Source organism: Astatotilapia calliptera, chromosome 3 (genome assembly GCF_964374335.1).
Source record: "Astatotilapia calliptera chromosome 3, fAstCal68.1, whole genome shotgun sequence".
NCBI classification, from domain to species: Eukaryota; Metazoa; Chordata; class Actinopteri; order Cichliformes; family Cichlidae; genus Astatotilapia; species Astatotilapia calliptera.
In genome coordinates this window covers 31400330-31413465 of record NC_137424.1, presented here as the reverse complement: position 1 = coordinate 31413465, position 13136 = coordinate 31400330, and positions in this window count along the sequence as shown.

Below are 13136 nucleotides of genomic sequence, written 5' to 3'. Positions count from 1 at the left end.
TTTGGGGCAGACGGGCTCCACCTCAACGCCTGGGGACGCCGTTTGCTGTCCGCCAATTTGGCATTTGGCGTACAGCACTCCCGCACACCGCCCTGTCACTACCCCAAATTGACATTACCTGCTGATCTGTCTGCCACTGACTGATGTTCCCCTGGTCCCAGCTCCTATATTTGTTCCACTTTTAACAGTAATACACAAAACTCTGGACTAGGACCTTTCTCTCCCACAGTCAACACAATACCCGTCATAATCACAAACAGAGAGCAACAGAATTATCATAAATCCAGTAACTCCAAAAACATTAATAACCTCCGGCCTCTTCAAAAATATCAACATCCATTCAACTCTATTGTCAAAAATCCACCAGTCTCAATCAGTATGGCACTTTTAAATGTCCGCTCTCTGTCGAACAAGTCTTTTATTATTAATGATTTAATTTTAGATAATAAACTTGACTGTTTATTTTTAACTGAAACATGGCTGGGTTCGGATGCACCAGTTGTTCTCACTGAGGCCTCCCCACCAAATTTTAATTTCTCTTTTTCTATTAGAAGTGGTAAGAGAGGTGGTGGGACTGCATCTTTAGCCAACAACACACTCACCACCAAACAAATTTTATTTGATCATTTTACCACTTTTGAAATCCATGCTATTGTTTTCAGCAGCCCTTCAGTTTTATCTGTCACAATTTATAGACCACCTAAAGACAGCGCTGCTTTTATCAAGGAATTCACAGAATTTTTAACAAACATACATTCAAAATATAATATGATCATTTTAACCGGTGATTTTAACCTGCACATAGATAATCCTTCTGACCCTGCAGCAAAAGAATTCTTAAACATTCTTCACTGTTTGGATTTTACCCAGCACGTCACACAGCCGACTCACAACAGAGGACACACTCTGGACCTGGTCATCACCCATGGGCTGTCCACCAGCGTGTCCTCTGTTGTTGACTTGGCTGTCTCTGACCACTACTGTGTGTTTTTTAACATCACCGGTTTTATTCAGCGGGAGACCTCGGTGCGAACTGTGAGGAGGCGCTATCTAACCTCTGAAGTGGCTGCAAATTTTACCAGGGTTTTAGACGAATGCCCCCCTGTGATTTTACCTGCACACTGCGATTTGATTTTTAATCATTTCAACAGCAAACTGAAGAAATCGTTCCACAGACGATGCCATCTCTCATCTCCTCCACACATCACTCACTCACTTGGACACTAGAAGGGGGAATTATGTTAAAATGCTCTTCATAGACTACAGCTCTGCATTTAACACCATAATTCCCTCCACACTCACCACCAAGCTGGAGCATCTGGGACTCAGCTCATCTATGTGTCAGTGGATCTCCAACTTCCTAACTGGCAGACCACAGGCAGTAAGGATGGGCGGACATGTCTCAGCCTCCACCACTCTCAGCACTGGAGCCCCCCAGGGGTGTGTTCTGAGCCCCCTGCTGTACTCTTTGTACACATATGACTGTGTGGCCACTACCAGCTCCACCACCATCATCAAGTTTACTGACGACACCGTCGTGGTGGGCCTGATCTCTGATAACAACGAGACGGCCTACCTGAAGGAGATTAGGAATCTGGAGAACTGGTGCCAGAGGAACAACCTCCTTCTAAACGTCAGTAAGACAAAGGAGCTGATAGTGGACTTCAGCACTAAGCAGGAGAGGAACTACCAGACCCCTGTCATCAACGAGTGCCCAGTGGAGAGAGTGGACAGCTTCAAATACCTCGGAGTTCACATCACGCAGGACCTGTCATGGTCCTGTCACATCAACACCGTGGTGAAAAAGGCCCGTCAGCGTCTCTACCACCTCAGACGCTTGAGAGACTTCCAACTGCCCTCCAAGGTGCTCAGGAACTTTTACTCGTGCACCATAGAGAGCATCCTGACGGGAAACATCTTAACCTGGTTCGGAAAAAGCACCATGCAGGACAGACGAGCTCTACAGAGGGTTGTGCGATCAGCTGAGCGCACCATCCGCTCCGAGCTCCCTGACCTGCACTCAATCTACAGCAGGCAGTGCTGGACCAAGGCCAGGAAGATCGTGAAGGACCTCAGCCATCCCAACAACAGACTGTTCTCTCTGCTGAGGTCAGGAAAGTGATTCCGCTCCCTGAAGACCAACACAGAGAGACTGAGGAGGAGCTTCTTCCCGCAGGCGATACGGTCTCTCAATCACACCACCACACAGTACTGACCCACACTGTCCAGTTCTTACACACACACTGGACTTTCTGGACATTGTTTTCACTTCATCACTTAAATCACTTTAAGCATATTTGCACTGCACAAGACATAATGTGGATTGCACAACACTGGACATTATATTCTTCATTTCCAGTTAATACTTGTACAGCTGCTGTTATTGTGTATATATTTATTTATATTTCTTCATACATTCTTATATAGTTCTATATTGTGTATTTTGTTGTACAGTTATTTTATTTTCAACTTTAATTTATATATTTTATCTTATTCTTTCCCAGTTAAAATTACCCTTCATTCTAATTTGTGTTGTACAGTTATTTCATTTTTAACCTTAATTTATATTTTATTCCTTCCTAGTTAAATTTACCCTTTTTAATTTTTCATATTTATTTCCTATCTTATTCATAGCCTTTTCCTTTTTTGTTTTCTTTAGGTCACGAGCAGTTGTCCAAGCATTTCACTACATATCGTACTGTGTATGACTGTGTACGTGACAAATAAATTTGAATTTGAATTTGAATTTGATTTGAAAAGCCTTGACTCCGTTGCTCCACTCACCACCAAAAAGATTAACGTAAAACATGCATCACCCTGGAGAAACGAAGAAGTCAAAAAACTCAAAAGAAATTGCAGGGCAGCAGAAAGGAGATGGAGGAAAAATAAAAATACTATCAACCATCAAATATTTTGCGAGCAACTTAAAATGTACAATAATACATTAAGGAAGTCAAGAAACTCATACTTCGCCAAAATAATCAGTAATAACAAAAATAATCCCAGGGTCCTCTTTTCCACCATAGATCATTTATTTAACCCTGATTTTAACAGCTCCCAAAGAACCCCCACAGACTCACTCTGTGAGCAGTTTGCAGACCACTTCAGGGGAAAAATCAGCGCCATCAGATCTGATATTTTATCTAATCGCGATATGTTTGTAAACACATCTGAGGGCTCGATTGTACCTGAGGAGACACTGGACAGCTTTGTCCTGGTTAATGCTGAGAACCTTCAGAAAGTTTTCTCCACAGTGAGACCCACCACATGTCTTTTAGATCCAATCCCTTCTTCACTCTTTAAAACACTTTATGGATTTTTTGAGGCTGAGCTTTTATACATGATGAATTGCTCTCTTCAGTTGGGTGTCTTCCCTGCTGCCTTTAAAACGGCGGTGGTGAGGCCCCTTCTGAAGAAGAGCAATTTGGATTGTAATGATTTTAATAACTACAGACCTGTATCCAACTTACCATTTTTAAGTAAAATCTTAGAAAAACTTGTTTTTACTCAGATTACTGATTTTCTCAATGATAGACAGATCCCGGAGACATTCCAGTCTGGATTTAGGGTGAACCACAGCACAGAGACTGCTCTCCTAAAGGTTTTAAATGATCTTAGATGTAACTGGGACTCCCAAAAGCTCTCAGTCCTGGTGCTACTGGATCTAAGCGCAGCCTTTGATACAGTAGACCACGTGTAAGAAACTCCATTCCGGGTTTCTCTGAGGTGTGGGCTTTCATCATCAGAGTTCATCCTTTAACCTATAACAATTAAAATATTCTCAAGTAACACTCAAATATGATCAACGGTTAATTACGGCACCGGCCGGAGTACCGGGAGCAGTTTGGAAGAACAAAAAGACGCGGAGACTGTTCTAGATTGTCATCCCAAACTAAGGGTGGGGTGGGCTGCTTTTAACTATGTAAAGCACTTTGTGCTACATTTTTTTGTATGAAAAGTGCTTTATAAATAAAGACTGATTGATTGATTGATACAATATCTTGAAAAATCAGGCACCATCACATCTTAAAGACCTCATAGTACCTTGTTATCCTAGCAAAGCACTCTGTTCTTAGACTCAGGCGTACTTGTGGTTCCTAGAGCTGTCATGGGAGGCAGAGCTTTCAGCTATCAGGCCCGTCTTCTGTGGAAAAAGCTTCCACTAGTTTGGATTTGGGGGGACAGACACTTTCTGTACTTAATATTAGGCCTTAAAACTTTTTTTTTTAAAGCTTATAGGTTCGGGTTGGATCAGGTAACCCTTAACCCTCACTTAATTATGCTCCAATGGGCTTACACTGCTGTGGGCTGATGTATGACACACAAAGCATTTCTTCTTCACTCCCCTTTTTTTATTCTGTGTGTTTATACTGTATTTGTCCTTAACTGTTATTAAAACTATAATTTGCCTTTTGTCCTTTCTCGCTTTCCTTTCACTTGCAACTTGTCACAATGGATGGCTGCTCCTTCTTTCATCTGGTTTTCCTGGACGTTTCATCCTGTTAAAAAAAATTGACTTTTTCCATCATTTGCTCAATTACCTTAATTTATTGTCTCACCCTCTCTCTCTCACTTTTTTTCACTTCACACTTCATGTGAGCCTTGTGTTTGCACTAAGCAGAGGGGGGAGGGGTGGTAGTTACACTCCCAATAGCACAGGAACAGATCAGATGGGAGAGAGAGAGAAAGAGAGCCAGGGGCAACAACAAGAGAAAACATCATCACATTAGAAAGGTAAAGTAATCATCCACAACTATTTTCAGTTGTGGAAGATAAAGGATTCAGAAAGTTTATTCATGCAGGGAATCCTATGTATGCAATTCCAAGCACGAAAACACTAACAAAAAAATCGTCCCAGGCCTATATGACAGAGAAAGTGTATCTTCTTTTTGTGTTGTTTCACTTTAAATTTGTTTAAAAGGAAAAAGCAGAAAATTTAAATAGTTAAAAGTTGAAATGTAAATAGTTGGTTTTTGTATTTTATAATTTACTTTTTACATTTTATGTGGAGTGACTGGTCGGAGCGGGCATGCTCCATTTTGCGTAACTATTTTTAAATTCCTGTAGAACTGCAACCACATAAAAAATTTTTTGCATATGAAACTAGAGTTGTATTTACATTTTATGCCATCAGCTTGTCCTAAGTCACGGTTTCTTTCCACATATGGCCTTGCAAAAATTTCCCAAAAATCATTTGCAGCAACAAAAACATAATATTCCTGAAACATGCTTTGCCGATCCAATCAAGTGTTCATAACACTTCCTACTACTTCTACTTCCACTCTAAGTATTTTACGATAGTTACAGATCAGAGTATCTGTTAAGAGTTTAACAATAATAAGTATCTCTTAAAATGTTTGCAGTAATGAAACACTTCAATATAATGTAGACAAAAAAAAAAAAAAAAAAAGATAGTTACAGATGAGAACTCCCCGGTCCTTACTGCGCATGTGCAAAGTTGGGACTAGGGATGGGTATCGTTTAGGTTTTATCCGATACCGGTGCCAAACCGGTACTTTTGAAACGGTGCCGGTGCTTAAACGGTGCTCAAACCGGTGCTTAAAGAATGGAGAACACAAAATTGGTCCAAAAACCTCTTATGTTCAGCTGTTTTTTTGTAAAAAGATAACAATGTTAGCCTTTTCTGCAGCTATGGGGCATATATGGTATCACTCTTGGCTGGAAGCAGTGCTTAAACAATGGAAAAAACACAAACTTTGTCCAAAAACCTCTCATGTTTAATTGTTTTCCACTTTTTCTTTGGTCATTTTAGCCTTTTTGGCCAGGGTGAAGGCAGTATCTGCCATCAAACAAGAAGACAGCCGCATGTAGCTATGATGATGTTTGCTAGTTCACCTTACATGCATTAATGTAATAACGTGGTTAGCCTACTCAACGAAAATTACACACGGACAACATTAAGCTACTCACGCAGAGAAGAACGGCTGCTGCTGCATCATCATCCTCATCATTTCTGCTACACTGGCAGGGCTACGGGCCAGGACTCCATTCTTCGGGTTTTTGGGGGATATTGCTCCGGGTCCTATAACAGGCAACCCACCCGCTGTAGATGTGCATGGTGTGAGGTCTCGCAGCAAGCTATCAAATACGGCGCATTTCTCGGCTTTAAAAAAAAACAAAAAAAAAAACGCTATGCGTCGCCAGGTGTTTCATCGGATTTGAGGTGTTACCTCCTTTGACAGTATCACAGTATCAGCTTAAAGCACTTGTTGCAGGCTGCTGAGTTTGCATATTTTGCTGTGAAGTACAGCCAGACTTTTGACCGCTTTGCCTTGGGCATTTTTAATCTGTAGCTCTGCTCTAAAAGAACGTACGTACCTGGCCCCGCCTACTATCCTCGGAAACGTAAAATGATTGGCTAGAATCTAAAGTGTATCACAGCTCAGGAAAAAAAAGCACCGAAATAAAGCACCGAAATGTGCGCTGCTTTTCGGTCTGGTTACTACCGTTTATGTCAGAACACCGGTACCCATCCCTAGTTGGGACCATACAAATCGGGTCTACCCGATCCGTACTGCGCATGTGTAGATGTTCTCTTCTTCTTCTGTTTCGGTTAATGGCAGTTACCGCCACTTGCTGACCGAGTGAATGAGCCCTATTGTAAACTAAACTAGCGTCATTACAAATCGTGTTTGTGCATGCGATAAATTAGATTTAGTGATAGTCGAGTGTGTTTATGCTTGTCTGTGTGGAGAGGATTGATTGGAATTTTGATGATGATGTCCACTATCACTGTCAATTGTCAGTAAACACTTAATCTGGCTGATGAATTGTCACGTGTTATTCAATCGGGGGAAGCTCTCTGTTGAGGAGAAAAGCTTGAATCCGTTTGTATACGGAGGTATCCATTGTTTAAATGTCCCGGGCAGTCGAAAAAGAGGCAGAGCTGTCAAGTAATGCTAGGAGCTAACTGAGCACTAACCATGTCATTCGAATACATTAACGGTCGCAATGTTGGCCAAGAGAGGAAGTGATGTAAAATTTGCGCATGCGTTGTACTGATCGAGTTTCCGGTACGGATCGTGTGGCGACAAGCGCGAACTATCGCATGTCCGCCATTACCTGCCCGAAACCGCAAGTGACGTCATTTTTGCGGAAAATTTTGTTTGTTTTACCTTCAGGGCCGTATAAGCCTATACTGGAGTTTTTAAAAGTCATGTTGACTTCATTCTTTTCTGTATAGCTTCAAAGATCCTTAGAACTCAGATTTCAATGCTGGAAATAGTTTATTTTGATTCACATGCTGGGTTTTTTTTTTGTGGTTTTTTTGCAAATTTGTATTATAATATTTATTTTCGATTTTCCTGCAGTATATAAAAAATGGTGTATCTCAAAAATAAAACTATGACGACACTCAAAATAAATTTCCTGTGGTGGGAAACTATTTTGTGCAACTTTTTTGTATTGACAGTTTTGAGGGATAAACCTCTTAAATTTCTCTAACTAGAAATATATGCAAAAAAATATGATTTTCAATTTTTTTGTAGTTTATCAGAATCAGAATCAGAATACTTTATTAATCCCGAGGGAAATTAGAGTTACAGCAGGCAGCACGCTAATGGCGCATGCGCACTTACAAAGGAACCTTCTGACCAACTTTACACAAACATCACATTGGGGAGACATGTCAGAAAGGTAGGCCGATAGGAAAAAACAACGAAAATACACTACATGAGGTAAGAGGAGGAGAAAAAACACTCCACTCAGACTGAGCTCCTAGTGGGAGAACAGTTTGATAACAGTTTTGGCACTGTTTTGGAATTTATGTAGTTACTCTGGACTTAATGAATACATATTATTAAAATTTGGGATATAACGGTTGTATTGATGTATAGCAACTTGAAATTAGATTAGATTAGATTAGATAGAACTTTATTAATCCCTCGGGTGGGTTCCTCTGGGAAATTCGATTTCCAAAAAAGCACAGCACCGACAGAAGTTACAGAGTTACAGAATATTATATATATATATATTTATATATATATATATATATATATATATATATATATATATATATATATATATATATATATATATATACATATATATATATATATAATACACACACACACACACACACACACACACACACACACACACATACATATATATATATATATATATATATATATATATATATATAAATACAGAGACAATATAAATAAAATATACGAAGGGGATAAATAGAATAAATAGGAATAAAAATAAAAATACAAGTGAATTGCACATTTCAAGTATTGAGGTCTATTGCACCGTTGACTATTTACAAAAGTATTGCACAAAAGGTATTGCACAGTGAGGTGAAGAGGCACTACAGCTTAGTTGTTCCCCCCTCCTTTGTCCTCCTGTTTCCCCTCCCTCTCCCCTCCAGGGAGGAGTTAAACAGTCTGATGGCGTGTGGGACAAAGGAGTTTTTAAGTCTGTTAGTTCTTGTCTTTGGGAGAAGCAACCTGTCACTGAACAGACTCTTCTGGTTGTTTATGGCCGTGTGCAGAGGATGTCTGGCATTGTCCATAATGTCCATCAGTTTCTTTAATGTCCTTTTCTCTGCCACTGTCACCAGAGTGTCCAGCTTCATGCCGACCACAGAGCTAGCCCTCCTGATCAGTTTCTCCAGCCTGGATGAGTCCTTCTTTGCTGTGCTGCTCCCCCAGCACACCACAGCATAGAAAAGTACTCCAGCAACCACCGACTGGTAAAACATCCTCAGGAGCTTCCTGCAGATGTTAAAAGACCTCAGCCTCCTGAGGAAGTACAGTCGGCTTTGGGCTTTTTTATACAGGTGTTCTGTGTTGCATGACCAGTCCAGTTTATTGTCCACCCACAGCCCGAGGTACTTGTACTTGTTGACCACCTCCACCTCCTCCCCCTCTATCTGAACCGGCAGTGGACCTGCTCTAGACCTCCCGAAGTCCACAACCAGTTCCTTAGTCTTTGAGGTGTTGAGTTGCAGGTGGTTTGTGTGACTCCATGCGACAAAGTTCCTCACCAGACTTCTGTACTCCTCTTCCTGATCATCCCAGATACACCCCATGATGGCTGTGTCGTCTGCAAACTTCTGAATGTGGCATAATTCAGAGTTGTAGCAGAAGTCAGAGGTGTACAGGGTGAAGAGAAGAGGGGACAGCACAGTTCCCTGTGGTGCTCCTGTGCTGCTGACCACTGTGTCAGACGTGATGTCCTTCAGCCTGACGTACTGTGGTCTGTCGGTGAGGTAGTCGGAGATCCAAGCCACCAGGCAGGGGTCCACCTCCATCCTGTTCAGTTTTTCTTGAAGCATACAGGGCCGGATGGTATTAAAGGCACTGGAAAAGTCAAGAAACAGGATCCTGACCGTGCCTTTTCCCCCATCCAGGTGTGAGTGGGCTCTGTGTAGGAGGTACAGGATGGCATCCTCCACTCCGACACCCGCCTTGTATGCAAACTGTAGTGGGTCCTGGGCATGTTGTACCTGTGGTCGGAGGAGGTTGAGGAAGAGCCGCTCTAGAGTCTTCATAAGATGTGACGTCAGTGCCACCGGTCGGAAGTCATTCAGCTCATTGGGCCGGTTCTTTTTGGGGACTGGGACGATGCAGGATGTCTTCCATAGGGCGGGCACTCTCCCCAGTCGCAGACTGAGGTTGAAGACTCGTTGTAGCGGCTCCCCAAGTTCAGCAGCACACGCCTTTAGCATCCTAGGACACACCTTGTCTGGGCCTGCTGCCTTTCTGGGGCGAAGCTTCCTCAGTTGTCTCCTGACCTGATCCACTGTGACACTGGGAGATGTTTGGGAGGAGGGGAGGGGGGGAGATGTCTTGCTGCTGAGAGAGGGATTGGAGGAGGGGGGTGTCATGGTGTCAGGAAGGGGGGGAAGCGAGGGAGGTAGGAGAGTGGGGATTGGACTCTGTAGTGAAGGTGAGGGTGGGGGGGTTGTGGGCTGGTCAAACCTGTTGAAGAAGTTGTTAAGTTCGTTTGCCTTCTCCACAGTCCCCCCCACTGTGCTTTTCTTGGTGTTGTGGCCTGTGATGGTTTTCACACCATTCCAGACCTCCCTCATGTTGTTCCTCTCCAACTTCTGCTCCACCTTCCTCCTGTAGGTGTCCTTTGCTTCCCTCAGGCAGCGTTTCACCTCCCGCTGTGCTGCCTTCATCTCCTCCTTCACTTTGCTCCTGAAAGCCTTCTTCTTCATGTTGAGGACAGCTTTGACTTCCTGTGTTACCCACGGTTTGTTATTAGGATAACACCGTACCGTCTTAGCAGGGGCGACCGTGTCCACACAAAAGTTGAGGTAGTCTGTAAGACAGTGTGTCGCCCCCTCTATGTCCTCACCATGTGGGCTCAGGAGCACATCCCAGTCTGTGTTGTCATAACAGTCCCTCAGAGCATCCTCCTTTTCTGGGGTCCATCTCCGGATGGAGCGCGTTGTGACCGGCTGCCTTTGGACGAGGGGTGTGTATTGTGGCTGTAGGTAAACCAGGTTGTGGTCTGACTTCCCTAGTGGGGGGAGGGGGGTGGCTCTGTATGCATCTCTCACATTAGCATACAGTAGGTCAATTGTCCTGTTGCTCCTTGTGGGACAATTCACAAACTGGTGAAAAGCAGCCAGAGTAGAGTCCAGTGTGGCATGGTTAAAGTCTCCAGATATAATAATGAAAGCCTCGGGGTTTTGTGTCTGAAGTCTTGCTGTGACTGTGTGTATTTTCTCACAGGCAGCTGTTGTGTCGGCCCTCGGAGGGATGTAAACACACACACAGATCACATGACTGAACTCCCGAGGTAGATAATATGGCCGCAAGCTAACAGCTAGCAGCTCCAGGTCCGGACGGCATACCGAAACTTTAACGGAGACGTGTCCAGGGTTACAGTATCTGTTGTTAACGTAGACAATGAGTCCCCCACCTCTGCTTTTTCCGCTGGCCTGCGTGTCCCTATCGGCTCTCACGGATGTGAAACCGCATAGGTCTACGTTAGCCTGCGGCGTTAGCTCGGTTAGCCACGTCTCCGTGAAGATAAACAAGCTGCACTCACGGTATAGTCTGTGGTTGTTCAGAGCGCACAGTTCATCAATCTTATTCTGTAACGAGTTCACGTTGCCCATGATCACTGTCGGGATTGATGGTTTGAATCGCCTCCGGTGATCCGCTCTCCTCGCTCCAGCTTTGCAGCCTCTGTAGCTCCTCTTTAGCTCGGCCGGGATGTTGTGTCGCATGCCGGTCTGTCCCTTTGTTTTTAGTGCCAGCAGCTCCGCTCTCGAATAGATGAAGGAACTGGTTCCAGAAGTTTTAAAAAGTGCATTATCCATCTTGTATCGCTATATCTAAGAGGTATAAGTAGAGGAAGGTGAAAAAAAGTTTGAAAAGCCTAGTCTAAAAAAGTTAAAAAAGTTAAAAAAAAAGTTAAAAAAGTTAAAGTTAACAAAAAAGGTGCGGTGTTGCAGAGCTACTTGGAAATATAAAGATAAGCTCTGGCGGACTTGGTTCTATGGTAGGTCTTAAAGGGATAAATAAAAACATATTTATATATAAACATATTGCAAAACGCTTAGCTGTGTATTTAATAGCAATATATTACAAATATCAAACTTCCTCAGTTGTGAATAATTTTGAAATTCTGAATTTTTTCAAATATGACATAGTCTATTTGGGGAATGCAGAGATAGGGCATATTCACGCTTAAATTTCATTTACCCTGATCTGAATCACTTGATGAGTTTATAAAGTCATAACTTCTCCCAGTTGTTTTTGTTCTTTTTACACAGGAAAAGCTCCAAACAAACCGCAAGTGAAACCAAATTTGTTCCTACAAATCACATATGAACATTTAATCTGCTTCTTGATCATATGTGTCTTAACCATTTATTTACTTTTGTTGCCGGAGAAGTCCGTACTGACTTTTTGTGCACTCTGCACATCTATGGTAACTTGCCGCATCCCAGACAGAAAAGGATAACTGGCAATGGGAAGGGCATTTAGTTCAAACTTAAAACATAGTTGCTTCATAGTTGCATCACAGTTGGGTTGGATCACGTTCACACCATAAACAAACCACTCTGGAATTAATTTGAACCATGGCCACCTCCTCCAAAGGATCTTGGTGTGGTTACTTTGGTCTGCACCCGAGTGTAATTACATTGTTCGCATCTACACAAGCAAAGAGGAAAGGCAAACCAGAGTTCGATTGAAACTGACTAAGCACAACAGCTGTGGGGGAAAAAAAACCCCTTGAAAACATGTCACTCCTTTCTTTCAGAGCCACACTGCATGTTTAATCTGGAACAACTGTGGAACATAGTGTGCACCCACAATGGAGGTAAAAATCTACCCTGTACACAATTAAATAAATATGCAGTCCTCATAAGATGGCCCGATGTATTTTTTTCAACCATTAGTGCTCTTTTGAAAAATATGACAAACAGTAAAGATTAATTTGTTAAACTCTTAGGTGCGGAAGAAAACAATCCTCTATCAACATCATGTTCAGCCTGATAGCAGTGATAATAGCCAACGTTATGCACAATATGATGGGAGGAGCTTAAGTGGCTTTAAGTAAAACAATTTTTCAATACTAATTTTGTTGCCTTGTGCTACTCCTACAGTTGCACGATGTGAACAGCTCAACACAGAGAAACCCAACTCCAGGTTATGAAAAAATGGACAAAAGCAAAAGTGATTCTGCTGAAACATCTACTAACACAAGTAAGTAAAAGAAATACTTAGGTATAGAAATGCATTACACATATTCTTTTCCCCCAAAAGTGAATGTAGGACCTCAGAGCAAATACATATTATACTCTATAAATATTCACAAACTCCCAGTTTAGTGCTGCCATTTTAGAGTTTCCCCAGAGAGTGAGAGGGTCACTTCTATGCTACTTAGAAGCACAGATTGCAAGGTTTGGACTGTTGTCCATGATTAAATGCCAAATAATGGTTAAGAGTATCCATCCTTCTTGAGGTATTTGGCAGGATCCTGGAATGGGTTCCACACAATCCATAGTGCTCCTTGGAGAACTGTGGGAAGAGACACAGTGGAGAGTGGGTTGCCAGGTGTGTTTCCACATTGTGCTGGGCTCCAGGGAGAAGGACAAGGCTGAGGCAGGTTGGAGCAATGGTGTCAGCCGGTGTCAGCAGGTTGGA